Genomic DNA, 14,241 nt, shown 5'->3' on the forward strand with positions numbered 1-14,241 from the left:
GAATCCTACTCCCAGAGGGAGTAGGACTCTCCTGGCGCGCCCTATGTGGCCGGCCAGACTCCCCCCCTTTGGTCCTTTATATACTGAGGCAGATGCACCCTAGTGACACACAAGTTGATCCACGTGATCTATTCCTTAGCCGTGTGCGGCGCCCCCAGCCACCATAGTCCTCGATAATACTGTAGCAGAGTTTAGGCGAAGTCCTGCTGCTGTAGTGCATCAATATCGTCACCACGCCGTCGTGCTGACGGAACTCTTCCCCGACACTTTGCTGGATCGGAGTCCGGGGATCGTCATCGAGCTGAACGTGTGCTCGAACTCGGAGGTGCCGTAGTTTCGGTGCTTGATCGGTTGGATCGTGAAGACGTACGACTACATCAACCAAACGCTTCCGTTGTCGATCTACTAGGTATGTAGATCACACTCTCCCCTCGTTGCTATGCATCACATGATCTTGCGTGTGCGTAGGAATTTTTTGAAATTACTACGAAACCCATCACGGTCACCTTCAACCGCACGGATTGTCCGGTCAACGCCAACCGGGGCAATCCAGCCGCACTAATCCTCAACCCAATAGTAAACGGGTTCCACCTCACTCGAGTCCTTATGGATAGAGGTAGCAGTCTAAATCTGCTTTACCAGGATACAGTGTGCAAGATGGGCGTCGATCAGTCAGCGACCAAGCCCACTAAGGCCACTTTCAGAGGTATTAAACCAGGTATGGTGGTCAGCTGTACAGGCTCCATTCCCCTCGAGGTAATCTTTGAATCACCATAAAATTACCATACCGAAGAGTTAATCTTCGAAATTGCCCCTTTCCGCAGTGACTATCAAGCACTGCTCGGGCGAACCGCATTCGCTCGATTCAACGCGGTGCCACATTATGCCTACCGTAAGCTCAAAATGCCCGGTCCACGCGGCCCCATCATGGTTCATGGCAAGGCCGAATTTTCTCTCGACGCCAACAAATACATCACTGCCTTAGCAGCAGGAACACCGGGCAGCACCTGGCAGCCGAACCTCGAGTCGAAACCTCAGCTCCCGGACACCGTCAAGGGGCTCCGAACCACTTTGCGGAAGGATACTCTGGCCTGTCTAGGGTTCAATTAAACACTCCGGCAAAGGCCACGACAGGCCGAACTCAGCGGCTCAACCGCCCTCCGGCACGCAAACATTTCTTATATTTCCTTCGCTGGTTCACCTTTGCACCGACCAGGATGGACTCCACAGAGGCAGCTCAAACGCGCCTGGGATCCTTAGACATTCCCCACAGCGACCGTCCGGCTACAATACGGACCCGTACTCAACCTCTTCCCCCTGGTCACAGCAGGTTCCGCTATCACAACTCCTTTTTTATCACATTACTTGTACCATACGCATAGACGTATTACTTATACAACATGTGGATTCATATGATGTATACCTGCTGGTTATTTCTTATCGAAATCATTTTTGTCAAATGGCATCCAAACACAGCGGTATGCCCTAAATATGCCAGGGGCTTCGTCTTCCCCGTAACATGGCAATAAAAGTCCGAACACCTTCACGGAAGTTCGGCACGCCGAACTTATAGCATTATATGCATCAGCTCCGAATCATGTCTTGGGTCAATAGTTGGGTTTGCCCGGCTCCTATGTTTTGGTACCTTACATTCCACTATATCGGCTAAGGTAGCACTGGGAGAACTACTGCGATTGTGTCCCGGTTCTTCCGGACGAGCACCTCAGTAAAGAAAGCCGAAAAATGACTGTCATGATACGGCGAGAGCTGGTCAGCTGTTCGAGCGGTCACAAAATCTTTAAGGATTTCTCCCGCACAATGCCATAACCAATGCAGCGTGTGATGGATCGGCTTTTTTCTTTGATCAGGCGCTTATAGAACCCCTAGTACGGTCTTCCGAACACAAGGGGTTGCGCCGACCATACTAAAGCTCCTCTGGCTAAGTGAGAGTGATAAAGCCCTATAGTCTGATTGCCTGGTTCGTTGTGCTGAGCACCTCCCATGGAGGACCCAAAACTGGGATAAAGAGTGCTCAGGTTTATCCCGAACACCCCCGTACTCCTTACGTGGGGGCAGAAGCTGACGACTGGCCAACTCTCGGCCTTAATATACAAACGGCCGCACAGCAGGGTCAACTTTTATATAACAGTCGACATATCAACGACCTTGTTTAAACATTACAACGGACAATACGATCCGCATTCAGGGAAATATAATGTCCTTGGTACATAGCTCCGCCACCAGGTAGGATCCTTTCAGGACACTCTTATAATATGATTCGGGCTTGCGGTGCTCCTTCCCATCCGGCGGTCCTTCGGTCACCGGCTTTTCGGCATCCATCTTCCCCCAGTGCGCCTTTGCAAGGGCGAAGGCCATTCGCGCTCCTTCTATACAGACCGACCGCTTGATGACATCAAGTCCAGGGCAAGCGCTTATAAGCCGCCTTACGAGCCCGAAGTAGCTGCTTGGAATCGGTTCGACAGGCCATAGTCGGATAACCACATCTTTCATGGCTAGTTCCGCCCCCTTATGCAGTTCGATCAGCTGTCTCAGTTGATCGGCAAAAGGCACCGGATAATTAGACGCCAAATACTGAGACCAAAAAAGCTTATCGGCAGTGCTCCTTCCTTCGGCTCGATAGAAGTGAGTGGCATCTGATATACTGTGCGGCAGCTCGGCAAATACACCTAAGAAGTCCAGACTCACAATCAGAAACATAGTTTTTCCTTCAAATATTTTCTTTACATGGGAAAAGCTTACCTGTCGTGGTCTTCCTCGCCTCTTGGATCCCCTGAAGCGCGCTTTGGGTTTCCCCCTGGTGTCGGTGTACAAAAAGAGGGGTACACTTTTTGTACCCCTATAACTGTGCACGGGCAGTCTGAGCCGCGGATACCACCACAACAAGCATCATAGCGATGATCTCGGACCGACGTGCATTATTGCACAACAGGACCACCACCGCTGGCAACTTGAAAAACGGCCCCTTGATGGCCTTGCCGACCTTTGCGGCAGCCCTCGCGGCCTTGCCGGTCCGTTCGACCTAGCCGTCGCGACCCACATCAAGCTGAAAAGCCGCTGGCAGAAGTGGGCATGCGCCATCACCGTGAAATTGTGGTCGAGGCCGGGGCGGAGTCGCATAACGTCAGCCGGATTCGTAAAAAGCCAGGCTGGCCTCCCCTTGTTGTGCAACGGGGCGATCCGGCGATGAATGAAGTCCGCCCCGATCATCTCAAGGGTGAGTCCAGCCCGGGTGAGCCAGAGAATCCTGGTGGTGGCGACAGTGAGCCTCCCGTCGACGACGTCGACATCACTCCAATCGCTGCCGCGGACCGGCGGCACTCGGCGGACCTTGCAGAATTCCGGCGGGTCTTCATCTTCAATCCAGCACCACCAGCCACGCCATTCCTCCCACCTCTCCTTCACGGCACCGTCCGGGTACGCCCCCTTGGATCTTGGGATCCAGGTGACGCAACCAAAGACGGCACCTCCAGGTTGGATCCGAGGGGAGAAATAATGGCGGAAGAGTGTCGTGTTGGGCTGCACCCCGGCAAAGCCTTCGCAAAGATGCGCAAAGAAAGTCATGCATGCCACCGCGTTCGGAGTAAAATCCAAGAGGCGAAAGCCGAAGGTGTGCATGATGTCGCAGAAAAAATCGGAAAAAGGGGGACATAACCCGCAAGATAATCAACAAAAAAGGGATACCGATTTGGGGCAGGATCGGCGCAAACGGCAGGAATGACGCGCGTCGCCGGATGTCCCGAATTCTGTCCCCCCGTCTTCACTCCCCATAGAGGCCCGAAGGAGGCCCGGCGCTCACAAACATCAACCGTCGAGGGGAATAAGAAGGCGGATTTCGTCCGGTCCCCCAATAGCGCACTCTGCGGTGGCTCCACAGTCCCAGCGCCCTTAGCCACCCCCTTGCCCTTGGCGGTTTTGGGCGCCATGGCGGCTAAGAAAGTTAGAGGACTGAGGAAGGGGGATGGCAAAGCAACGACGGCGAGCGACGGCAGAAGCTTAGGAGGGAAGGAAGATAGGAAACAGCGGCTCTGAGATTGGAGAAGGCACGAGGAAAGAGGAGAAAGTGAGCAGCGCGCCCACGGTTATTCCTTCTTATGGGGGAAAACATGGGCCGCCACCTTTCACATTAACTATGATGTAACGCATGCCCGCGGGAACCAACCCCACGCATGCCGCCCACGTCACACGCGCCTCCCCACGCCGCGCCACGCACGGGAATCGTGGGAAGCGCAGCGCGTGAAGAATCTTACCACGATAAAAACCGCCCCTCCTGCCCGCGCACCGTTTTTGGGCCTAGCGCAACAACGTGTTGCACTTATGTGTGGCCCAGGCCCGGGGGCTCCTATCGGTGTACAAAAAGAGGGGTACACTTTTTGTACCCCTATAACTGTGCACGGGCAGTCTGAGCCGCGGATACCACCACACCAAGCAAGGCAAGGGAGGTGAGCCAGGGTAAGACCGAAGCTCAAGAGAACTAGAACGACGCCAAGGCCAAGACTACGAAGAGCAAAGGGGACGAAGCGGACTCCCCCGGCAAGATCCTTGTCGGGAGACAGTTCTAGAAGCCCCGGCAAGACCCTTGCCGCAGCGACTCGTCCCGCGCCTACGGAGCAAATCACCCTTGAGTCCACTGCCCCCAAAGGGCAAGGATTCGGGAGACATCCCCGTGGCGGCATGCAGATCTTTGTGAAGACATTCAAGATCAGATACGCACTAAGGAGACGACAACCCTTGGCGGGATCCCAGCCGAGGAGGACCACAAGTCCCCCGGCAAGCGCCTTGCCGGGGATGACAGTAGGCGCCTCGGCAAGACCCTTGCCGGGGCCCCGGCAAGGCCCTTGCCGAGGACACCCGCAGGGCCACCATCAGGCCCACGCCGACTAAACCTCCACCACCGCATGCATGCAGCTGCCGACCCAACCAGCTGGGCAGGCACCCGCGTGGCGGCATGCAGATCTTCGTGAAGACCCACCACTGCGCCACCTCAGCTGCCTGCCTACCTACATGGCATCGCGGGAGTCGCTGGCCAGGGCGCGTGTCGACACAAGAAGGAGCGGCGACGGACAAGACAGGTTTCTCCCTCGTCCCCGATAAAGCAAGGACACATAAGCAAGATGCATTAAATGTGCCTTGTCATGTGATGCGAGGGATAACCTCGCAGCACTATACCCTTTCCACCTCCTGTGTGCCACTGTGGCAACCCCTTTTTTCTATAAAAGGAGGCTCGAGGCGACCAGAGGAAGGATTCGGCTTTTTGGAGCTCCTCATGCCCCATAGCTAGCTCAAGAACACAGATATACAATCCACCAAAGCAGGAGTAGGGTTTTACGCATCCTCGCGGCCCGAACCTGGATAAACGAACCGTGTGCTATCTGTTTGATCCGCTCTTCTCACGACCCCGCGCCCCGCTAACCATAGTAGGGATTCTTGTGATCCCATAGGTGTCATTCCCACCGACATCTTTGGCGCGCCAGGTAGGGGAACACAGTTGTGAGAATCGGCTTTAGCAGTTAGCCCGGCACTCCTTCATCTTCGTGACCCTTGGAGAAGAAAGGAGGCCAGAAGATCGGCACTCGAGCGATTGCAAATAGAAGCTAAGTTGCACTGAACCCTTATTTGTTCTATCCTTCTTATATGAGGTTATTCCCCCCCCCCCCGCCGGAGATGTCACGCCTTTGTATGAGAAACCTGCACGCCAGGGGGCTCTCCCACGATCGGCAACGCCCTTGCCCTGTTTCGAGTCCGCTCAACAGCTCAAGCGGCTGCGTCGAGAATGGCAGAGTAGCCTTCCGCGATCAACAACGCTCTCGATTCTGACTCGAGTCAAGCTCGACAGTTCGAGCGGCCGCATTTAGAACGGAAAGGTGGCTCATCCGGCAGCACGCGTACCCATCAGTCACATGGGGATCCGTCCCCAAAACGCCGCTAGGGGCTTCTGCGCCGGCGAGCCTACCCAATCGACGTAGGGCACGCATACGAAGAGGAATTGAACGGGGAAATAACGTGCATGAAATTAAGAGTACTGCAAAAGTTATGTTACATCACATCATTGCTGCGGTTCTAACTAAAGATAAAATGTGTCTTGGTCGGGAACCCGCAACGGCGAAGAAGAACAGGATGCCTAATCCCGGTGCTGGCCTTCCACCCTCTTGATTTCGAAGATGCAGTCGATGATGGGCTTGATGCGCTCCTTGAGCACCGTGAGGTCAGTACCATCCGGCAAGCTATCCATCGCGGCCTCGAAGTCAAGGTCGGGATTCCAGTACGCCATCTTGGTGAGGACCTTGGTCACGACCCTCCAGCAAAGTCGCCGGGCCTCACTGGCCAACATGGCCGCTCTGCTGGAGTGAAGATAAGCCAAGGCTCCAAGGACGCCCTCGAAGAACTGGGTCAGCTTGGCGTTGACGGTCCCGCAGCGCTCAGGGGCATACCTCACATTTGGCATCCCCATGGTGGCCAACCGCGAGGTGACCCTACCGGTGACGTCCTCCAGACGGCTGATCCATCTGTTCTCGCCCGCCACATATTCCTGGTGGGACGCGGCCTCGTTCGCCCGCAGCTGCTTCTCCTCCTCCAGGCTCCTGGTCAAGGTCTCCTCCCGAGCCGTGCTCTCCAACAACATCTTCTCGAGATTCTCCAGCTTCAGCTTGAGATCTCTGATGCAGTTTTGCACTTCGGAGAGCTCCCCAGCCCTGCTGATGACTGCTCCTTGCGCCTCTACCAAGGCGTTGTTGAGCGTGCTCTTCTCGTTGGACAGCTTGAGGGCCTGCTCCTTCAGCTCGTCCCGCTCTACCTCCAACTCCTTCACCTTGCCGGCATGGGCCAGAGCTTGGGCATCGAGTGCCTCTTTGTGCCTCTGCTCCAGCTCGCGAGTCCGTCGCACGACAAGGGCCTCGAGCTCCTCATCCTTGCCGCGGAGCGTTGCGGCAAGCTTCGCCTCATGCATGGAGAGGTCCTCTTCCTGGGAATCCAATGTGGCTTGATGCTGGTTCCGGGCGGCCTCGGCCGTGGCAGCCAAGTTCGCCGCCTTTTCTTGGGCCTTCTCGATGTCATCCATCTTCATGGTGAGCTCTACATCGCTCTTGGCCAATTCCTCCTGAAAGGCCCTCTGCTCCTTGCGAGTCTGGTGAAATCAGGTCTGCGTCTCAGCAACGCGCGCCTTGAAGTCCACCTCCCTGTTGTCCACTGTTGCCATCCTGGACTTGACCTTGTCCAGGCGAGCACGGTAGAGCGCTTGGAGCTTGAAATTGGCCCCCATGGCAGGAAAAAGCTGCTCTTCTGGAGAACCATCGCCGCCAACGCCCGGCTCATCGACAACCTTGAGCCCGGTGGCGGCAAGCACCTCGCCGTCAAAGACTTCCCCTTCGGCGGGCGCTTGGGAACTTAACGCCCTTGGAAGATGGACGAAAAGATCGTCGCCCACCTTCAGGTATCTGCCGGGGCCCGAGGTTGAGGAGGAAGGAGGCTGATCATCAACCACCTCTTCCTCGGCGGTGGCCTTGCCGGCTTCCCCGGTGGGCCCACCGCTGGCGTCCTCGGCAGAAGCCTTGGCGGCCCCCGCAGCGGTGTCCTCGGCAGCATCCTTGGCGGCCTCATCAGTGGCGGCCTAGTCAGCATCTCCGGCGGCCCCCTCGGCGGCAATCCTGTCGGCCTCCGCCGCGGCCTCCTCAGCAATATTCCCAACAACAGTATCCACGTCCTCCATACCTATTGAAGGAGGGCCTGGGTAGTAATGGGAGCATTGAAGCCAAGGAAAAGAATAAGGAAAAAACAGAGACGGAGGACAGGCGACTCACCAGTGCCAGGCTGTGAAGCAGAAGTCCCCCCCCCCCCCGCCAGCATTTGACGCTGTGGCAGAGTCACCAGCGCCCAAGTTCCCCTCTTCCTCCATGGGTGTGGGATCCGTGCTTGATGCCCTTGCCGGGGACGCCCCTCGCGGCGGTGTAGTCGATGGGGGTGGTGTGTTGGGGGTAGCCCTCTGCGGCTCCTCCTGCTGCCGCTCCCCTCCTGCAAACCCGACAAGGTTAACACCATAGCATCAAATGCCTACCACGTGTCGAATAAGAGGAGGGTGACGAACTTATGCTGGGGGCTGTGCCGGGGGCTGCTGTCCGGGCTGATCAACACCACCAGTGGCGTCTTTGAAGCCCCAGCCGGGGGCTGACTGCTCGCCGAGGCCTTCGCCCTCTTCACCCTCTGGGACAACGTCTCTGCATCCCTGCAAAAGCAAAAACGGATCAAGATGAGTGACTTAATTCAGAGGAATGGAAATGGCAGTAAGGAACGGAGTACTTACTCGTCATCCATCTCCTCCTCTTCCACCACTCCCCTTTTCCTCTTCGGGCTAAGAGGCCCAAGATCAAAAGGGAGCTCCGCGTCAACATCCGAGTCGACATCTGCCGGAGGAGGCAAAGAAGGCAGGGTTTGTGCGCGCCCAGATGGGGAAGGGGCAGTTGTCTTCTTCTTCTCAGCGGCCTTCGTCAGCCTCTTCGCTGCCGTGGCCCTCGTATGACGCCCGGACCCCTCCAGGGTCAATTGAGGCCGCGCAGCCCTGCCGGGCCGGACCAACTCGCCAGAGCCAGCCCGCCGCAGGACTCGCCCTCTTCCCCTGGCTGGCGTCGAGCCTGCCGCCACATCCTCCTCCCCCGATGACTCGTCGGCCGCATCTTCGACAAGCGGAGCTCCCGTGTCGGCACTGCCAACCTCCCCGGAGGCCACCGCCCACCGGGTGAGCTCCTCTTCCTCCGCAGTCGTTGTGGCCTTGTCTTCCAGACCCCCGGCGCTGCCGGCCTCCATGGCAAGCTGTGCCTCCCTCGCCCTAGTGGCGATGTAGTCCAGCTCTGCCTGGATGGTGTCCATGACAAGCCACCGCTCGGCGTCAGCATTGACATACACCTCGATTAGGGTGTCAAAGAATTGCTGCACATCAGCATCCTTCGGCTCCTTCCAGCTCGGGACAGGGCCGTGCGCGTTACAGTCCGGCATCATAGCGATGATCTCGGACCGACGTGAATTATTGCACAACGGGACCACCACCACTGGCAACTTGAAAAACGGCCCCTTGATGGCCTTGCTGACCTTTGCGGCAGCCCTCGCGGCCTTGCCGGTCCGTTCGACCTAGCCGTCGCAACCCACATCAAGCTGAAAAAGCCGCTGGCAGAAGTGGGCATGCGCCATCACCGTGAAATTGTGGTCGAGGGCGGAGTCGCATAATGTCAGCCGGATTCGTAAAAAGCCAGGCTGGCCTCCCCTTGTTGTGCAACGGGGCGATCCGGCGATGAATGAAGTCCGCCCCAATCATCCAAGGGTGAGTCCAGCCCGGGTGAGCCGGAGAATCCTGGTGGTGGCGACAGTGAGCCTCCCGTCGGCGACGTCGACATCACTCCAATCGCTGCCGCGGACCGGCGGCACTCGGCGGACCTTGCAGAATTCCGGCGGGTCTTCATCTTCAATTCAGCACCACCGGCCACGCCATTACTCCCACCTCTCCTTCACGGCACCGTCCGGGTATGCCCCCTTGGATCTTGGGATCTAGGTGACGCAACCAGAGACGGCACCGCCCGGTTGGATCCGAGGGGAGAAATAATGGCGGAAGAGTGTCGTGTTGGGCTGCACCCCGGCAAAGCCTTCGCAAAGATGTGCAAAGAAAGCCATGCACGCCACCGCGTTCGGAGTAAAATCCAAGAGGCGAAAGCCGAAGGTGTGCATGATGTCGCAGAAAAAATCAGAAAAAGGGGGACATAACCCGCAAGATAATCAACAAAAAAGGGATACCGATTTGGGGCAGGATCGGCGCAAACGGCAGGAATAACGCACGTCGCCGGATGTCCCGAATTCTCTCCCCCCGTCTTCACTCCCCATAGAGGCCTGAAGGAGGCCCGGAGCTCACAAACATCAACCGTCGAGGGGAAGAAGAAGGCGGTTCCGGTCCCCCAATAGCGAACTCTCCAGCGGCTCCACAGTCCCAGCGCCCTTAGCCACCCCCTTGCCCTTGGCGGATTTGGGCGCCATGGCGGCTAAGAAAGTTAGAGGACTGAGGAAGGGGGATGGCAAAGCAACGACGGCGGGAGACGGCGGAAGCTTAGGAGGTATGGAAGAGAGGAAACAGCGGCTCTGAGATTGGAGAAGGCACGAGGAAAGAGGAGAAAGTGAGCAGCGCGCCCACGGTTATTCCTTCTTACGGGGGAAACATGGGCCGCCGCCTTTCACATTAACTATGATGTGACGCATGCCCGCGGGAACCAACCCCACGCATGCCGCCCATGTCACACGCGCCTCCCCACGCCGCGCCACGCGTGGGAATCATGGGAAGCGCAGCGCGCGAAGAATCTTACCGCAATAAAAACCGCCCCGCCTGCCCGCGCACCGTTTTTGGGCCTAGCCCAACAACGCGTTGCACTTATGTGTGGCCCAGGCCCGGGGGCTCCTGTCGGTGTACAAAAAGAGGGGTACACTTTTTGTACCCCTATAACTGTGGACGGGCAGTCTGAGCCGCGGATACCACCACACCAAGCAAGGCAAGGGAGGTGAGCTAGGGTAAGACCGAAGCTCAAGAGAACTAGAACGACGCCAAGGCCAAGACCACGAAGAGCAAAGGGGACGAAGTGGACTCCCCCGGCAAGATCCTTGCCGGGAGACAGTTCTAGCAGCCCCGGAAAGACCCCTGCCGCAGCGACTCGTCCCACGCCTACGGAGTAAATCACCCTTGAGTCCACTGCCCCCAAAGGGCAAGGATTCGGAAGACATCCCCGTGGCGGCATGCAGATCTTTGTGAAGACATTCAAGATTAGATACGCACTAAGGAGAGGACAACCCTTGGCGGGATCCCAGCCGAGGAAGACCACAAGGCCCCCGGCAAGCGCCTTGCCGGGGATGACAGCAGGCGCCTCGGCAAGACCCTTGCCGGGGCCCCGGCAAGGACCTTGCCGAGGACACCCGCAGGGCCACCATCAGGCCCACGCCGACTAAACCTCCACCACCGCATGCATGCAGCTGCCGCCCCAACCAGCTGGGCAGGCACCCGCATGGCGGCATGCAGATCTTCGTGAAGACCCACCACTGCGCCACCTCAGCTGCCTGCCTACCTACATGGCATCGCGGGCGTCGCTGGCCAGGGCGCGTGTCGACACAAGAAGGAGCGGCGACGGACGAGACAGGTTTCTCCCACGTCCCCGATAAAGCAAGGACACCTAAGCAAGACGCATTAGATGCGCCTTGTCATGTGATGCGAGGGATAACCTCGCAGCACTGTACCCTTTCCACCTCTTGTGTGCCACTGTGGCAACCCCTTTTTCTATAAAAAGAGGCCCGAGGCGACCAGAGGAAGGATTCGGCTTTTTGGAGCTCCTAACGCCCCATAGCTAGCTCAAGAACACAGATATACAATCCACCAAAGCAGGAGTAGGGTTTTACACATCCTCGCGGCCCGAACCTGGATAAACGAACCGTGTGCTATCTGTTTGATCCGCTCTTCTCATGACCCCCGCGCCCCGCTAACCACAGTAGGGATTCTTGTGATCCCATAGGTGTCGTTCCCACAGACACCTGGGCGTCGCACGTAGCTTGGCGCACCTTGGTGAGTTCGGACTCTTTCTCTGTTAAACTCTGCTCCAAGGCCTCGCATTTACTTATGGCCTCTTGCAGCCCCTACTCAGCTCTAATAACTATGGCTTCGTGTTTCTCACGAAGAGCCCGCTCCATGGCCGCCTTTTTCTCGGCCTCGGCAACGGCCCTTTTGAGGGCCTCGACTTCGGTCATAACTTCTAGCACAAATTATGCGGCTTATTTCATACTGAACATTTATCTCGCAATAAACACACATAATACTGATGCATACCTTGTTTATCCCTCAACTGCATTTGCAATCGGCCAATTTCTTCTCTGGCCCGCTCCAGACTTTGATTTAGTCCGGCGATCTCCATAGCGCGAGAGGCAGCAGCCGCTACAGGTATCTGCTTGAAATAGGAGAGAAATCAATGTCATTTAGTGAGTCTTCCTGAGATCATGAATTTGATCCCCTGTCCGGTTCTTTGTTTCACCGAACAGTGTATCAGAGGCTACTATCTATACTATGACACTCCTCGATAACTCATATAACATACCTCAAAGCCTTTTATAAGACTGATACAGGCTTCATTCAGTCCACTCTCGGTCGATTGAATTTTCTCAATCACCGTGCCTATCAGGGCACGGTGTTAATCAACGATGGAGGCATCTCGTAGCGCCACCAACAAAGCATCCAACACTTCTATATGGACAGAGGTTGCCGGCGGAATCTTTTTTCCCACGTCTCCGGCCCCTGCGGTTTGACCTCCAGGCGCCGCCTTCACGGTTTTTTCCTTTTCTCCTTGGCCGGGGTCCTTTTGGGACGAGGCCTCGGTGTTTGGCACATGTTTGGAGAAAGGGTCCTTCGGGGGCGTCCCGCTCTCCACAGTGTTTGAGCTCACCAGGTCCTCCGATGAGGATTGTTCGGTACGGGACCTCGCCGGACTACAAGAAATATACGGCTTAAGTTAAAATACTAAGCCACGATGAGTCCGGACGCTTAAATGTATTCGGATTTTATATACTCACGAGTTCACCAGGGGCTGGGCCCTGGGATCCCATGTCGGGCCGCTGTCGGCGGCGGAGGGAGACTCCTCTTGACGAGGAATCTTTCCTCTTTCAGGTAGTTCGACTTCCAAGTATGCGGAGGTCGTCCTCTTCCTTCCTCCCTCCGCAGGGGATTCATCTCCCTCCTCCTTTTCGTCCTCTTCGAAGGCGGAATGGGCATCAGAGCCTTCGGGTATTGTGCCCGAAGTGCCGGGACGACGAAGGCCTCCCTAGGTCTTTTTAGCCTCCTTCTCGACCGTCTTCTTCGGTACCTTGTAAGGCGCCGGGACCAACATCTTCGTCAGAAGTGGGATGGCCGGGTCTTCGGGCAGTGGGGGCAGACAATGGATCCACTCCGCCTTCTTCGTCCAGCTCTGGGAAAGTTGAATAAACACGCGTCAAGCGCGTCCATTGGGTCATGCGGATGGAAAAGTTTGATAAACTCACCGAACTTGCAGGGCGGGATAGTTGGTACCTGCGGTCTTCGGCGGAGTCCTGCCATGATTTGCTGGACTTAAAAAGCACCTTCCAAATGTCCTCGTGCGATGAGCCGAAGAGCCTTCGCAAGGTTTGGTGCCTGGATGGATCAAACTCCCATAGATTGCGAGTCCGGTGTTGACAAGGCAGTATCCGGTGGACTAACATCACCTGGACTGCGTCGACGAGTTCAATGTTCTTATCTCCCATATCTTTAATGCGCGTCTGGAGCACCGACAGTTCGTTGGACGAGGACCAATCCAGTCCTTTCTTGGCCCAGGACGTAAGCTGCAGAGGGGCGCCAGATCGAAACTCGGGAGAAGCGGCCCGCTCCTTGCCACTCGGCTCAGTGATGTAAAACCACTGTTGTTGCCACTCCTTGACAGAATCATTAAAGGTTCGTGTTGGCCATATGATGTTGGGCCTTTTGCTCACCATAGCGCCACCGCACTCGGCGTGCTCGCCGCCCACCACCTTGGGCTTCACATTAAAGACCTTTAGCCATAAACCGAAGTGTGGCAAAACGCGGAGAAAAGCCTTGCACACAACGATGAATGTCGAGATGTTGAGGAAGGAATTAGGTGACAGATCATGAAGACCGATCCCATAATAGTACATGATACCACGAACGAATGGGTGGAGGGGAAATCCTAGCCCGCGGATGAAGTGAGGGAGGAATACAACCCTCTCGTGGGGTTCCGGAGTGGGGATGATCTGTCCTGCCGTCGGGAGACGGTGGCCGATTTTCTTGGCCAGATACCCGGCCCCCCGAAGCTATTTGATATCCTTCTCTCGGACGGTAGAGGCCATCCATTTGCCTCCTTCTCCGGATCCAGACATCTTTGGAAGACCTCTTGTGGGTAGAGGAGGTGAACGCTCGCGCGTTGGAGCCTGAGCAGAATGGAATGAGTTGGGAAGAAGGTATGGGTGAAGAGGGTGAATTCTAGTCCCTTTATAAGGGCGGAAGAGGCGATGCGCCTCCCCCCTCGCTTGGTAAAACCTCTTATTCCCCAAGCGCCATAAGTGATGGCGTGCTTGGGTTACCCGCGTCCGTATTGATGAGAATCCCGTAATAAGGGGGACACGATCCCTGCTTTGACAAGACGTGTCGAGAAAACTGCCTCGCAATATGTGTGGTGCTGGTTGGGACAAACG

Source organism: Triticum urartu, chromosome 2, assembly GCF_003073215.2.
Source record: "Triticum urartu cultivar G1812 chromosome 2, Tu2.1, whole genome shotgun sequence".
NCBI classification, from domain to species: domain Eukaryota; kingdom Viridiplantae; phylum Streptophyta; class Magnoliopsida; order Poales; family Poaceae; genus Triticum; species Triticum urartu.